We start from the raw sequence: 16,769 nt of genomic DNA on the forward strand, positions 1-16,769 counted from the left end.
GTTAGCACCCAATATGGCTCCGGTTGCTACCACGGCCACTCCAGCAGCAACAGCACACTTCATTCCAATTGACATGCCCCCTGTTTCTGCCCCTGCTGCTGCTACTCCCCCTGCTTCTGCCCCTGTTACCCCTGCTGTTCCTGATGCTGTCCCGACTGATTCTGTCACCACACCTGATGCTGCCTCCACTACTTCTGCTTTCAAAAAAGACAAGCTTGTGAATGGCCAACAGACAATTTTATAACGAACACCCCCAAAATAGTAAAAAACTGGACCTGGACTGGACTGAAACTGAACAAAATGAAAATGGATAGGAAATTTGTCCAGGCTGTTGAATGACATCTAGGTCTCCAGGGAAATGACATTGACTGCACCTTTCTCAGTGTCTATAGTGACACTTGAAACTGTACTACAACATACAAGAAAATCAAGTAAGGAAAACAATGTTGAAAGAAAATCTCAACATCATTAACATAATGTGAAATAAACAGAAGATATCAATTATATAATTGAGACACTTTGTGAGGAAATATTACTTTGTTGATGTGACTATGTTGTGTTACTTTCTTGGTAAAACCTCATTAAATTTTGCATTATTCATTCAACACCAGAATGCCACACAGTAACTCGGGGTAATGGGATTACTCTTTCTTCGCTTCTTTTGTGAGTCCAAGAATATTCTTTGCTCCCTCTGCAACTGCTTCAAATGCCTTCTCTGCAGCTTCTCCTGGTGACTTGGCATTTCGCGAAGCTTTTAACCCTTTGTTAGCACCCAATATGGCTCCGGTTGCTACCACGGCCACTCCAGCAGCAACAGCACACTTCATTCCAATTGACATGCCCCCTGTTTCTGCCCCTGCTGCTGCTACTCCCCCTGCTTCTGCCCCGGTTCCTGCTGCGGCAGAAGCAGGGAGAGTAGCAGCAGCAGGGGCAGAAGCAGGGGGAGCAGCAGAGACAACAGTGACCGCTTCTGCCCCCGTTACCCCTACCATTCCTGTTGTGGTCCACACTGCCTCTCCTGCTGTCGTTGCTGGTTCTGCCCCTGCTGTTCCTGATGCTGGTTCTCTGATCTCAAAAATAAAGTCTCCGGATTTTGTATTGAGTTTAAAAGTACTACCATCAATTGTAGTACCTACTACAAATGTATCTTTCATTTTTAAGATTTTTAACAGACAAGTCATTAACTTTGCAGCATGAACTACACTAGCTCCTACAAGCACCGGGATGCTAAGCAGTGCACCAAGTAGAACTCCAGTTGCAATACCCGCTGCTTTAATATGCCAAGCAACAGCTTCTTCAGCTCTCTGCCTAATCTCCGCCTCTGTCAATCTCTCTCCACTCTCTTGAGCAATAACCATTTCTTCTTGTATAGCTTCCTCAACAGCCTGTAGCATCTCATTACTGTAGTAATTTCCTCCATTTTGAGCAATCATCTCTTCAATGGTGTTCAGTAGCCTCTCCACCTGAACTCTGTTGCTACGGTAGCCATGTTCCTGATTCCAGTATTTGTTGTCGATCACATGGCAGCGGCCTCCACATTTCTCCACTAGTGTGTGTAGTCTGTCATTTTTTCCCACAAAATTGTGGATGGTCTGGTCATCATCCAGCTGGTCACCCCGGGTGAACAGGACCACTGCATACTTCAAAGCCTCCTCTCCAAAGGCATCTGTGATTATCTGCACAACCTCCTCTTCCTGGGCTGTGTATTTACCCACTTGAAGCAGAATCAAAAATGTGTGCACTCCAGGGGAGGATTTTGTGATGCATCTGGCCACCTCTAACCTCAATTCCTCTTCAGGCCCGTCGGTGTCGAAAAAGCCTGGAGGGTCAACTATTGCAATGTTTTTTCCATACATTTTCTTGTCTTTTCTCTGGCATTCTGATGTTTGGGATTTTGCGCATGCCCCACAGCAAATAGCTCCTCTCCTAATATTGTGTTTGCAGAGCTACTTTTCCCATCTCCTGTCTTCCCAAGCAAAACAATCCTCCGCTCGTCAGCAGCTAAAAGGTCAAGCACATGATATTTTTAGCACACCTGCAAAAAAAGGGTGCTGAATGCCTGAGCATTTTTTAAGAAAAGCTGCCCTCAGCCTATAAAAACCTATATATCTCTGCTTCTGAAGCCCATAAAAATATGCACTAACTTGCATTTAAACGCTAAGACCATAGTCTTACATTATAATGTGTTCATTCATCTCAAACAAACAGAGATTTTTAATAAAGTTGTCTCAAATCTCATGAGCCTACATGTTGCGTAATAGAGATCCAGGAGCCAGGGCCAAAATTGTGCAACGCAACATCAGGCATCGATGGGTTAAAGGACCAGTTCAGTCCATTTCAATATGCTGTTGTATTGCTCACGCTACCCTTGACTTGTCAGTACCCGGTGATGCCACATTTTTCGGCTAAGCCCTTTCCGAGATATGAGCTATTCTAATGGGGGCAGCGTTTGTTTTTTTGGTTTTTTAAATATAGGCTTACTCCAAATATTTTCCCAAAAGGTACCGCTGTTTGCTAGTTGTCTGCTGATGTTGTATAACCTTTCTGATAAAAAAGTTTTTTTTTTTTAAATGTAAACAAAGTGCTGCCCCCATTACAATGACCAAGATCTCGGAAAAGGCTGAAGAAGAAGAAGACAAAAAAAACCTCAGGTAGGCCTACCGACAAGTCCAGGATAGTGTGAGCATTATAACTGCATGTTGAAATTGACTGAACTGGTCCTTTAAATTAGTGCACAAAATGTTGACATGATGACAATTTGATGAACAAAATTATGTCATAATTGTACTTGTTATAGCTTACTTGATATACAGTGCACATCAATAAAGTCTATACCCCTGTTGGAAAGTAACATTTTGAACAATATTTTAGTAAACACACAAGTTTATTCCCAAAACACCCATAGAGTAAGTGTAATACAACATGACTTGAGCTTATGACAGAAAAGTAAGGCCAATGCCTATAACTTAAATTACAAATTTGTCTTTTTTTAAAAAAAAATTATGCTGCTGCAATAGTGAGTACACCCCTATGTAAATAGTGTCTGAGAAGGGGCTGTGTTTGCCCGAAACGTCTCGAAATTGATAGGGATTAAAGTGACGTCATCGGTGTGCGTTTCATCCTTGCCTTACATTGAACTTTCACATTTTCAGTCTGCACCAAAATCGATGTATGAGATTTAAATGAAATCCTATGGAGAGTATCATAATCTGCTTCAGTAGTCACAGTACATGTTGACAATCATGTTTATTTTGGTGAAATTCAGCTTCCTACTGTTGATGACATTCACTCAGCTCCAAGCCGTGCCGCTCCCACTACCATGCATGACTTTAATGACACAGGTACGGGGCGCACGGTTACCGACAGTGCCCCCATTTACTAACCAATTACCATTTGGAGTAAACTGTACACCTTCAAGTGCCAAGACACAGAATCAGGTTTAATATATTTAAATATTTATTTACTGTTAAAAGTTATCAGTCTATTAGGGGGGAAGAAGGGGGGTTAATGAGTTCCAGTCACAGTCAGACACGGTCCATTCTCACGCAGCATTCGTAGCCCAGAGAGTAGGGTGACCACCTGCTAATAAGTGCAAGGGGAGACAAGGGGTATGCTTCGGAGGGACAATGTGGGACAGACCCTGGTAGTCTAGAGGATATGTCGAAAAGATGTTCACTTCCGGAAGAAAGCACGAAAATTGGTATATAGGGGGTTTTGGGGATGCTGATTCCAATTAGAAGCGGCTCCACGCTCGCAAACGAAGGGATCTACTTCAAAAACACGAAATCCAAGATGGCCGCCATCGCAAAAACCTGTATTTGTTTTGAGCCATAACTTTGGATCTGGTTGTTATATGAGCATGATCTTGGTGTCAAAATGTAGGTTTTGTGGCCCAATAATTTCATTTAAAGGCAATATAAGCCTCTAACTAAAGATATGGCAAAGATATAGGGTGCAACAATTGCAGCAATCACATTGACGCATTTGTGTGAACTGTGCTGATTTAAGAAAGCGAGGCATGATGATTTATGTTAGGCTTGGTGTATCCTATTCTAAGTTACTAGGGATTTGTAAGTATGTATTCATGTTCCTGGACTCAAATACAGTGTTGCCAATTTGGCGACTTTGTCGCTAGATTTAGCGACTTTTGGACCTGGCGACAAAAAAAACACATCTGGCGACTTTGGCGACTTTTTGGTGAATCTGGCTACTTTGAAAAACTCTTCATTTAAATGACAAAATCATTGTTTTTCAACATAACTGCAGCTCTGCGTAGCCGTGCACACATCTTTTCTAGAGATTTGCGCTGCATGCGTGATGCTGTGACGTCATACGTAACGTCATCTGGCGACTTCTAGCGACTTTTCAGAGAGCCAATAGCGACTTCTGCTGAATTTGTTTTGGCAACACTGCTCAAATAAGCCTTTACATCTTGCATGTTTCAACACATTCAAACACAAAGCGTGTCCTGCATGTCCTGTGCGATATACCCCCACAGGGAATAAAAGTACTGATCTGAATGTACGCATCATGGGATATCATTCAACTTGATTTGGTCAGCTATACACAAATATGGCTGCATAAAGCGTATGTGATATTTAGCACCCAACTTGCAACTTTGAGTTTATGAATTTAGGATCATGAGTATCAACTTTTTTTTCAATCAAGCCATATTCTGTTCACTCATAAAATCACAAAAAAAGTTATTTTTGAAAACACGAGGGAAAGAGATAGAGGTCTGAGTGTGTGTGTCTGTGTCTGTTTGTGTGTGTGTGTGTGTGTGTGTGTGTGTGTGTGTCTGTCTGTGCGAGAGAGAGAGAGAGAGAGAGAGAGAGAGAGAGAGATGTTTGTGTGTGTGTGTGTGAGAGAGAGAGACAGAGAGGGAGAGGTGTGTGTGTGTACGTGTGTACGTGTGTGCATGTATGAATATGCTTCAGGTGCCTTTCAGCAATGGGTGGGTAGGGAGAGGTAAGGGTGGGATTCGAACCTGCAACCCTCTGACAGACCAACACCCTACCCAGTAGGCCACTACCACTTACTGTATAGAGTGGCCACAGCAGCATATTAGGCCACGGTTGCCCAGGTGACAGCAGAGGTCTAAAGTTCTACAAGGCTGCATGTGTGTGTGTGTGTGTGTGTGTGTGTGTGTGTGTGTGTGTGTGTGTCTCTTCACACAGTTTGTATTCAGAGCCAAGACCTCTCTCTTGATACCTAGTTAAAAACCCCAGGACAGGTCACCTCTCACTCTAACTGCCACAGTTTGTGACATCATCTTGACCATTCTACCATTCATTTCAATGAGGGGGAAAACAGAGAGAAAACTGAGGAAAAACAAGTCTGGTGAACAAATGAAAGGGGGTAGGCCAGCGAAAAATACACCACCCTGGGCCCTTTTCGAGCCGTTCGTTTTGGCACTCGAACCGTGTCTCTATCTCAAACGCTGCAACGATTCAAAGCCGCCATACTAATGAATGGCGATTTCCATAGGCCGAGGTGAATGGAAAAATGTAGAATAATAATAAACTCTTGATGAACAATTAGTATGCTTTCCCGCAAGCATACTAAATAAACTGTTGGAGAACAATTAGTATGCTTGCTGGGGGCAAGCAGAGGCCTTCGGTAAGCATACTAAATAATACTATAGGACTATTTCATACATGGTATACACAGTCATCTGCTGTTATGAGGACATCTCAATCATCTGGGAACTGTCAATTTGTTACCAGCATAGTTATCTGCATTTGCCAGAAATGCCTGCCAATCTGGTAACAAATGAACAGTTCCCAGATTTGGACTACACTACCAACGATGCAGTTTCCAAAGATGTATTCCAACTAGAGGTGAAGTGCAGCTGTACTAGTACTTGTACAAATAGACCTGCCAGATCTCGGTGCAAGTGCATGGAGGCAGAGTTAAAGTGCACACGTCTGTGCAAGTGCACATGCAATTTCTAAGACTGACCACTGACTGTTTTTGCATCTGTCATAGTTATTGTAGAGTGGATTATTAAGTGTTAGCCCTATGGTCTTCTGTTTGCTTTTTGAATGCAGGAAAAAATGATGTTCCCCATAGTATTCATCATCATCATCATCATTATTATTATTGATTTACTTTCTTCCAGATATTAAGTTTTTAAGTTGTGAATAAAATGATGGACTGACTGAAAAAAGCTGGTACTTATGATCCTAAATTCATAAACTCAAAGATGCAAGTTGGGTGATAAATATCACATAGGCTTTATGCAGCCATATTTATGCAGCCATATTTATGTATAAGTATCCTAAGTATCTGTGTGATTCAGGGATATTCTGAACAAATCAAGTTAAGTGATAACCCAGGCTTTATTTACAATAACTTGTAACAATAAGTTATGTTTCATTGCAACTTTGAGGGCATTTCCACCTTTTATCTTAAAAAAGCCCGGATTTAGCTGTCCATTGGCTAAAAGTGTGTTTATTACATAGTGTGCCGTTAATCTGGTAACCAAATACTTAGCTCACCGGTTTCACCTCTTCATGCTGAATCCATACATATATCATATGTTAAATTTGGTTTAACTAATCAAAAGTAATAACAGTTTATATATTTTAGAGCGCCCCCCGCAGGCCATTTTGTTATCTGTGTGTTTGACACTCGAACTCAAATTGTTCTATAGACCCTAAACTTCAACTTGGAAGTGAAAACAAAACTTTAACACCAATTTGAAATGACTGAGCCTAATACGACCCCACTAAAAGGATCTACAAGTATGAAAATATAGTTATCGCAATTGCGGCCATCTTCAATTTCTCAACTTTGAGGTGAATCCTTAATATTTTGAAGCTCAAATGGCTTACTCATGACTTCAGCGATAACCAAAACCTACAATTAGTCGTCAAGATCACTATTCTAGTGCATATTCATCCAAAGTTGTGGATAACTATAAATTTGGCCATCGGAGATGTCGGCCATCTTGGATTTCTCGATTTTCAGTGTGGTACCTAGGTTTTGCAAAGCTAAATGGCTCATAAATTAATTCAGCAATCCCAAGAACCCACATTTAGTCGCAGAGGTCAGGATTATAGGACATATGCAACCTAAGTAATGAAGAATTGTTAATTTGGCGGCCATCTTGGATTTGTCCATTTTGAGGGTGATCCCTTGATTTTTGAGCTTGGAGCCGCTTCTTATCGTAATCAGCATACCTGAAAACATTTGTATACAAATTTTCATGCTTTCTTCCGGAAGTGAACATCTTTGCCAAAAATCCTGACATATCCTCTAGACTATGGCGTGCGCGCACACTTACGTACCAACCAAAATGTAATGTCAGTGTCAATGTCAGTGCTTAACCTCCACACCCCTAATAAATATAGCCTATCATGGGCAACACAATCTAGACAATTTTGACATTGTCAGTAGACATCTCCTTTGAAACAATAAGTGAACATAATTTTGATATCTTGAAAAGACCAGCTACAACTTGTGCATTTGTGCAGTTACGGTTCGATTTTATAATATAGAACGCATAACAAGGAAGAATCGGTCGGTTTGCTGCTAGGACAAGGTGGTAAAAAGTAGCCTAGCATGGAACGAAGTTATATCCCACCTCTGACTTGCTTTGATGCACGTGGGTCTTGGAAGCCCAGTGTGAGTGACTGCCTGGGTCTCAGGGATAGAGAGACTCTTTTTTTCTTCGAGCACTCTTTATTATGCGGGACAGTCAATTCGCGGCATGATTTGGCCTTCAAACGCTGTACATGTGCACGCGCTACGTGGGACGGGTGGTCACCCTACCTGAGAGAGGTTTCCAGGCCATCTATGTTGCTCCTGTTGCACGGGGCTGCATGATCACTTCTCCAGCTTCAGCGTTATGGACAGGGCGGCTACTCTGATCATACAGGAAAGGTAGGCGTCCTTCTCGGTTGGTTTATTGCTCTTTTGGTGCATTGTAATGTACTTAGTTTGTTGGTTACTGACACCATTTAACTTAATCGCAGCCCTGTCCATCCGCGGCTGGCGTGGGCCCAGCTGGCGGTCGGCTGCTGTTCTGGAGCTTGTGTGCCGAGCTGGGCAAACTCAAGGTAAAAGATGCGGTCTGTACGTTTGTCTCGTGTGTGCGCGAACGTAGTCTCTGTTGTGACTGATGTAATGTTATTCTATCGCAGTGTTGCTGGTGGCGTGCTTCCACTTCGTGTCCTTTGTGGTTGACTGCTTGCATGCCGCTTCGAGAGAACCAGAGGTACTAGCCCCGTACGACTTTGTTGCGAGCGTCGATGTTGCAAAAGGCACGTGAGCGAGAACTTGTTGTCACGATGTGGGTGTTATTAAATACAGCGCATCTAAAGTCGGCCACAAATATGAACGAGACGATGAGCTCGCACCAGTTTGCTCTACTAACACACCACGTGTGAGGAGTGACCTCGGAGGCAGTCCGCCGACGAGCGTTGAAGGGGATAAGCAACTGCAGAGGTTGCAAGATCTGACTGCAGCCGCATTCATCCCGCGATAGTTTTACACCATGTGACATGTCACCTCGTCAACGCAACGTCGACGAAATTTCGAAGTTTGACAGGAAATCTAACCGTCATGCAGCATTTTCATCCAGGATGCATTGCTGTCTGCATGTGCATGTCTGCGTTGATGTCATGTCGAATGTACTTAATGCTGGCATTTTCTGTAAAAGTTTTGACGCTTAGCACTTGACTTGTGTAGGGAGTTGTGTGGGGTGAGAGTGGGGGTGCTCTGCAGGTGTGATGGCGTGAATGGCGGCGTGGTGCTTTTGATATCGCGTTGTGGTGTCGCGGTTGCACCTGTGGGAGCGCCCGCATTTCCACAATACACAACTCCTGTTTAATCGATTTATAAATGCCGTTCCTAATGGTAACTTTCTCGTTAAATGTACATAGGAGGAGTTGGTGCCTTCGACTACACTGATGCAGTGTCACTAGAGAAGGGGGGCATTACTGTTCTTTTCCCAACCTGTTTTCTTTTTGTTCTCTTGTGTACCTTGTGTAACGTGATTCATGTATGAAACTTAGTGTATTTCTTGGGCTAGTGCAATTATTATTAGTGCAATCCCTGGCAGTATTGCCAATGACCTTTGGAACAGTTTTTGGTTGCTGTAGTGGGAGACCAAACGTAGCATAATCTAACTAACAAGTGTGTGGCCAATCCAGACTTTGCCTACGGGCAGTTTTGTGTGTTTTTGTTTTATTTCTTTACTAACAGTGTTTGCAGTGCATTGTCTGCTGTTTGGTCCCCTTCTCGTGCAATTGCATAATTCGCACATTTTTGTAACTATTGGTAATTGCCTTTAATGCCTTTTTGTATAACACTTGTTCAGAATTTACATGAAATCCATGATTGAGCCTGAGAGGCAGATATTTTAAATACAGAAAAGATGAGAATCACTGAAAGAAAATAAAAAGAACTCTAAATTGTATGACAGTTGTATCTCTTGTTATTCACTAACCTGTTGCGGGGAAAGTCGAATCAAGTGTTTGATGGTTGGGTTCTCTCACCCTAACAAATGAGAGTGGCGTAGTCACTAAAAATCTTAAAAATATTACGGTAAAGAGATAACGCAGGCCACATCTACAAGGCTACAGTACAGAAGTCAGACTGCAGGCATTGTGCCGTGAGTGCTAAACTGATGTGTTGTTTGTTTGTTACTTACTAGTTCAATGATTGTAGCTTCATTTATTTACACACACTAGAAAGAAAGCGTTCGGATTTCACAGAGTATTGACAGTTTTGCTCTCGTAAACTACCGGAGAACTGTGACGCCACGAGAACAAGGAAGTAGCGAGACGACCAATCACAGCGCCTTTTCTCTGCGACCTTTGCAACCGTCGGTTGCGTAGTCATGATTTTTTTGAGGCGCGAGACAACGGTTGCAGAGCCTCTGAGCGGGGGGCGTGGTCGCACACAGACGGTTGCACAGGCTCTGCAACCGTCAGCGCCAATAAGTATAAATTGACCTTTAGGCACAGCCCACAGTAGCGTGGTGTGCATTATTTTTCCGAGGAAGCCAGGAGAAAAAAATATAATATAATATAATATAATATAATATAATATAATATAATATAATATAATGAAATATTACATTATTATTAACCAGTAGCGGCAGCTAGCTGGGACAACAATAAAAACAATAAGGTATAATTTATGTGTTGCGTTGAATGTTTGTGAGCCAGGAGGGCGTTAACCAGTGGTCTAGAACTGTCTCTAATGTTATGTACTGGTCACCTGTGGCTGACTGGGACAACAAGCTGGGCAGAAAGTTTGGCAAGCGAGTCCCTGAGAATAAAATCAATAAGGTAGGGCCTATCATTTATGAGATGCGTTGCATGTTTGTGAACCAGGAAGGCGTTTACCAGAACTGCTGCGAAGCACGGGATGGAGAGGTCTAGTCTGTTTTGGACAGCACAACACGCGAGCAGCTACAGCTCTTACTCATGCGAGCGACTATTTTTGTTAAGAAATAACAAGAAAACACTTTGTCTGTTCAGAGTTGGAGTAGTGACAAGTAACACTGCAAGAATTTGCACTTTACGCACGACACCAGATGCTCAACAATAAGCCGCCTAAACACAATTCAGTTCAAATGCCCCACAGAACAGAACACAGACATAACATAACACAGACAGACATCGAACACCATGCACTGACTGACCACTTGAAAGTTATTCTTCTGGTTTAAACGGCTGCTCTGAAACGTGCACGTTTTGTATCGAATGTCAAATGTTGTGTGTGCGCGCGCTCTCTATGGTTGGCAAATGTATGCCGATTTCCACCGCAAACATGCTAAAACAAAACCCATGGAAAAATAACCCTGATGCACATGGTTGAAACAGAGCACAGAAGTGGCATGATGCGTATATTTAGGACCTGGTGGCACTTTATGCCATCTAATCACCATAGCTTATTGTAATGGATAATAACAAGAGCTAGCAAGCAGCTAGCAACAATGCTAAAAACAAAGCTAGCTGCACAAAACGTTAGGTGTTTATAATCTACCTTTCTGAAACAATAAACCAAGTTTGCCTACCGTTGTAGAAGTTATCCTGAACGTATATGTGTCCATGTGAAGATCCTGTCGTTATGTTAAATCCATTTTATGCATTGCCTGCCTTGACATTGGGAGCCATCGGCTGTGTGCGCACGCTTTGACTGTCACTATTTTGCCCGTAGCCTGTTCAATGTAGTTTCTACTGGCAGGTAAAGTGGCTGCCAATCCTGAAGTATCCGTTTCCCTTCTTGGCAAATTATAGACGGGCGAGATGAATTATCTTGTGACCAATTTTGTGCAATCTGATTGGTCAAGCATACAGTTTTTTTCAAACACTCCAGATTTTTTGGGCTGCCAAGTCGAGTTGGCAGCCATGACACCAACCATTTAGCAACGAGAGACCTGTAGTACTTTGTTTCACCAGATGGTTACCCAATGGGAGGGGGTGGGGCGCTATTTCCCCAACTGGAAAATACTCACAGAGAAAAGGAGAGTAGAAGGGAATATTAACCCTGTGAAACCTGAACCATGAAAGCAATGAGAGAAAATTCTAATTTTTTGGAATTTGCTTCAATATTGGTCCCTTATAAGAAATGTAAAAAAAAAAAATCAAAATGTTGTTAAGGTCACTGAGATATTTAATGCATCATATATGATGCATCAGGCTTTAAAGGAATGAAAATTCCAATTTCATGACAATTGAAAAATGACTTTTAATGCATTTAAAAATAATAATAATTTTAAAAAGTTGTCAGACAATTTAATTTGAGGATTATCTTTAAATATTTAGTGAGATCCTGCCATTTTTTTAAAGCCTATCCTTGTTTTAGCAGGACCATATTTTACATTTCCCACAGCCTGGTTGGGTAATTTTTTTAAATCTATGTAAAAACATAGCTGATCGAATGCTTAACAACCTATTTATGAGTGTAATATAGATCATTATTCATTTTTGATGTGTAATTTGAATATATGGGTCCATTACTACAATTGGACCATTTCTCCATTCACTTCAATGCATTTTTTACGAGATCATAATTTCAACATTTTGCATTACATTTTCAAAATTGCAAGTAAAACCTGTTTCTTAAGGCAATATCTTTGTCTTGAAGTAAAACAACTTGTGTGTTTTGTTAAACGATCGTCGTGGTATGCTTTGTAAGTTTCCCTATGGAGCAAATGCATTGATGGCTGACTTCCTGCCACCGCCGGATGGTGCTTATTTGTTTCATCAGTTTTAGCACGATCTCTCTGCAACACGGTGTAAAAATATAAACTCTTTCTTGATTAATTGCACAAAGCAAGTGTTCAAATTAAAGGATGTAGAGTTATATTTCGGAAATTTGTACACAAACCTTTTGCAATTTGACGATATCTCAGCGTCGGTCAGGGAAACCGCTTCTACTCCATTTTTGCATTTTTCGCCGAGCTGTGATCAACTTGTTGTTGACTGCTGCTCTCTTGTGGCGGTTTCCGTGTACTGCAGGACGTTTGGAAATGACACGCAGGATGTTTTTGAGATGGATTTTTTTGTGTGTCAGCGTGGAGAGGGCTTTGAATTTGATGCATCAAATATGATGCGTCCGGCGCGATAGGGTTAAATTAGGAGACTTGATAGACAGAATGTTTTAATGATTAAAGAACGTGAACGCTGTTGTTGGGGGAATTAGGGGATGCCTGGCATCCCTTGTCATCTACAACGACACACCACTGGCCCACAGTGAAGGAATAATAGATAAATGAGTAGCCGCCTGCTTTGAGATAGTCCGTTAAAAAGTAATCGCTATAATGTCACTAGGCAAAGGTCCGGAGCAGGTAGACAGAGAGAGAGAGAGAGAGCGTAAGCAAGAGGTGGAGAGAGCGCAAGAGGGCCGGGGGCAGCGTCCGCATCTAGGAGGGGGGCTTCCAAAGGACGAGGCCATGGCAACCAGAAGGGGTATAGCCTACTCAACTTCACGGGGGGTGGTCATCCGACCCCCGCGTTCTTTACGCACATCACCACCGGCGACCCGGGACGCGGACCATCATCGTCGGCAATATGCCATCCGCTCCCTCCGTGGGCTCAACACCGGCATATCTCAACCATGTCAATGGAGTTTTCTATAATCATAATTTTTGTCTCATTGTATAATGTTTTGTCCTGAAATATTAATATTCAGTTCGAAGCTAGAAATAACAAGAACTCACTTTAGTATCGTTTACATTTTTGCGCCACTAGATCATTATATACTAGGTCACGAAGCTCAATTTACGAGGCCAAACCCATAAACTTTAGCGGAATGCTAGCGAGTTCAGGTCGGAAACTTCTGCCCTGCTGGAAAAACTAAACACTTCAAAAAATGGGCAATGCAGCCTCTTATATAACACCAGTTATAGTTCTTACCAGGGATATTATATTAATGAGATTTGTGACTGGAAATTGCAGAAGCAATTTTTTGTAGCATTTAGCTCTGTTGGCTCCATTTTCCATTCCATACCTTTTCCACTCTGTTTCCACTTGCCCGTGTTCGCCAACTAGTGGAAGCTAGGTGGAAATGTAAGCTGTGGCGTGAAGTTCTGCTAGGAAGACGAGACGGTACCTCACTTTCATTTTATTTGTCAATCGAGTCTTCTATGGTAGAAATGTAAGCCTGTGGCGTTAAGTTCTGCTAGGAAGACGAGACGGTACCTCACACTCATCACTGCCCTTAATTATCCAATCATAGCTCCCGGATGGGGAATCCCGCCACGTCACTCGCTTATCCTCAGCTTTCAGCCAATAGAATGTCTACGCCTTGGTTTAAAAGTCTTTGTCTGTTTCCGCTCTTTGCTACTCAGAGTAAGCAGACGCCGACGCCCCACCTCCATCCCCTTCAACCTCCATCCCCTTCAACCTCCATCTCCTTCAACCTCCATCTCCTTGGACCCCGTCTCCTTCAACCTCCGTCTCCTTGGACCCCATCTCCTTCAACCTCCATCTCCTTGGACCCCGTCTCCTTCAACCTACGTCTCCTTGGACCGCATCTCCTGCAACCTTCGTCTCCTTGGACCCCATCTCTTTCAACCTACGTCTCCCGATGTCCTGGTTCCCTGGTCCGCTTCAGCCTCCTTCAGCCTTATCCCCATGAGCCACCGTCACCAGTTGGTCCCTGTCCTGTAATGGGGGTAGGCTTCGCCCCTGCCTCATCATCGGCAGGATATGAGCCCCCCGTTTTACAAATTATATTCTGCAGATCAGGGACCTACGCCAAAGAGAAATGTTGCCTCCCTGTGTATCAATAAATACCTTTCATTTCATTTTGTCTATTGAGTCTTCTATGGTAGAAATGTAAGCTGTGGCGTGAAGTTCTGCTAGGAAGACGAGACGGTACCTCACTTTAATTTTATTTGTCAATCGAGTCTTCTATGGTAGAACTGTGACTACAATGGGAACCAATCAGACTGATGCTTCTCCTCTATTCTACTTTCTCTGGTAATTCCCTCTGTCTTTACATCCCATCGTCCGTCACTAAAACGTTTCCCCCTGTAAAATAATGTCCAACCTTAGTTTGTTTCACTCTGATGAGATTATGATAAACAAATTTGCTATAGATGGTGTCAAGCATGTGTAGTGGTAAAATGCATTTTTTACAAAGAAAAGTGCCCCATGCTTTAAGTCAAGCATGGTGGTGGGACTGAAATGGTTTGGAGCAATATCATCAACAGTAGGAAGCTGAATTTCACCAAGAGAAATATGCTTGTTGACATGTACTACTGTGACTACCAGGGCTGTAGTGGTCAAATTAGAGGTGGGTAAACTATGAATTTTTTGATCAGACAGACCGTGACGCGACGCAACGTGACGCGACGCGACGCGACGCGACACAGCACAGCACAAAGCAACGCAAGGTGTCGCGAATCTGTATGGCTGTCCTGGCCATATTCCATGACGTTATCAGCTAGTCATATTAAATCAATGACAGTCAACAAATGTGTTTGTAGTTTGTAGTGTGTTTCAACAGTAAAGAAAAGTATGTGTAGAGTAAGAACTATCTACAGTAGATGTGTGTGTGTGTGTGTGTGTGTGTGTGTGTGTGTGTGTGTGTGTGTGTGTGTGTGTGTGTGTGTGTGTGTGTGTGTCTCCTCTCGCACTACCTGTTTCTTCATCTCCTATTTCATCTTTCTCTGTTTCCTCATTCTCTGTTGGTCCTCTTTCCTCTTCTATCTCTATCTGATCTCCTGGTGTTTCTCATCTCCCTGTGATCTCTGCCTCATTGCCTGTACCATCACTGCCTGAAAAAAGTAGAATTTAAGAGTTGTGGGGAGAACACCAGTTAAGCAGCCTGCCAATTACACTGACAACATAAGTTAAAGGATCACTCATGTAGGCTATAACTACCTATGTCAGCATACAGTATATCACGAAAGTGAGTACACACCTCACAGTTTTTGCAGATTAGTGAGTATATCTTTTCATAGGAAAGCATTACAGGAATTTCAGTTTGACACAATGATTAGTGACCTTTTAACAACATTTTTAACCGCTTAAATTTCTTGTTCACTCAGAAAAAAACATAATACAGCCATTAATGTTTGAACATGTACTCACAAAAGTGAGTACACCCCAGATTAAAATCCGGTAGAGAAGGGGCTGTGTTGGCTCGAATCGTCTCGAAATGAAACGAAATGAAAAGGGAGGTCATCAGTGTGCGTTTCAACCTTTCTTTGCATTGAACTTCTACATTTTGAGTCTGCATCTGGCTTAAATAGATTGGTGTGAGATTTGAATGCAATCCTATGGAGAATATCATGATCTGCTTCAGTAGTCACAGTGCATGTTGACATGCATGTTTCTTTTAGGTGTATTTCAGATTACCAATGTTGACAGCATCCATGCATCCCCAAACCATGTCAGTCCCACTACCATGTTTGGCTATTGAGAGGATACACTTTTTTTGTAAAACTCACTTGTTTACCACCACACATGCTTGACACCATCTAAAGCAAATTTGTTTATCTTGGTCTCAAGAGAGATGAGCAGACCAAGGATTTGGATCACTGGGACCATGTTGTGTGATCTGAAAAGACCAAGATAAACAAATATACTTTAGATGGTGTCAATCATGTGTGGTGGTAAACAAGTGATAGTTTGTGAAAGTCAAGTGAAAGTCATATTCTCATATTTTTGCGGTATTTAGAATGACAATTGACCTTTTATTTGATTTGTTATTCTCATTTCATCTTGAAGCACGAGAACGTCTCGTGCTGTAAAATTATTGTTGTAAAATTACACTGGTGGCATTGCTAGCTTTCGTGAGAATAGGCCCATACGACTTGTGTTGCTGTCGACCAACATTGACGAAGCACGTGAGCGAGAACTTGTTGTCACGATGTGGGTGTTATTAAATACAGCGCATTTACAGTCGGCCACAAATATGAATGAGACGATGAGCTCGCACCGATTTGCTCTACTAACACACCACGTGTGAGGAGTGGGGGGACAGGCAGTGAGGAGGAGCTGAAGTGGGGGCCTGCGCAAACTTGTGTAGAGGTGTGAGACAAGACCCATATACACAAGTGAGTGAGTTGTTGACCAACCAGTTCATGGGCGCGTGACCTCGGAGGCAGTCCGCAGGCAAGCGTTGAAGGGGATAAGCAACTGCAGAGGTTGCAAGATCTGACTGCAGCCGCATTCATCCCGCGATAGTTTGACACCATGTGACATGTCACCTTGTCAACGCAACATCGACGAAATTTCGAAGTTTGACAGGAAATCTAACCGTCATGCAGCATTTTCATCCAGGGTGCATTGCTGTCT

General features: G+C 42.6%; 1 pseudogene; it reads right to left on the reverse strand.

The window, feature by feature from the left end:
* Positions 1–641: 641 nt before the first annotated feature.
* LOC134437347 (GTPase IMAP family member 9-like) overlaps positions 642–16,769 on the reverse strand; it is a 45,076-nt pseudogene continuing 28,948 nt past the window's right edge.

Source organism: Engraulis encrasicolus, chromosome 21, assembly GCF_034702125.1.
Source record: "Engraulis encrasicolus isolate BLACKSEA-1 chromosome 21, IST_EnEncr_1.0, whole genome shotgun sequence".
Classification (NCBI taxonomy): Eukaryota; Metazoa; Chordata; class Actinopteri; order Clupeiformes; family Engraulidae; genus Engraulis; species Engraulis encrasicolus.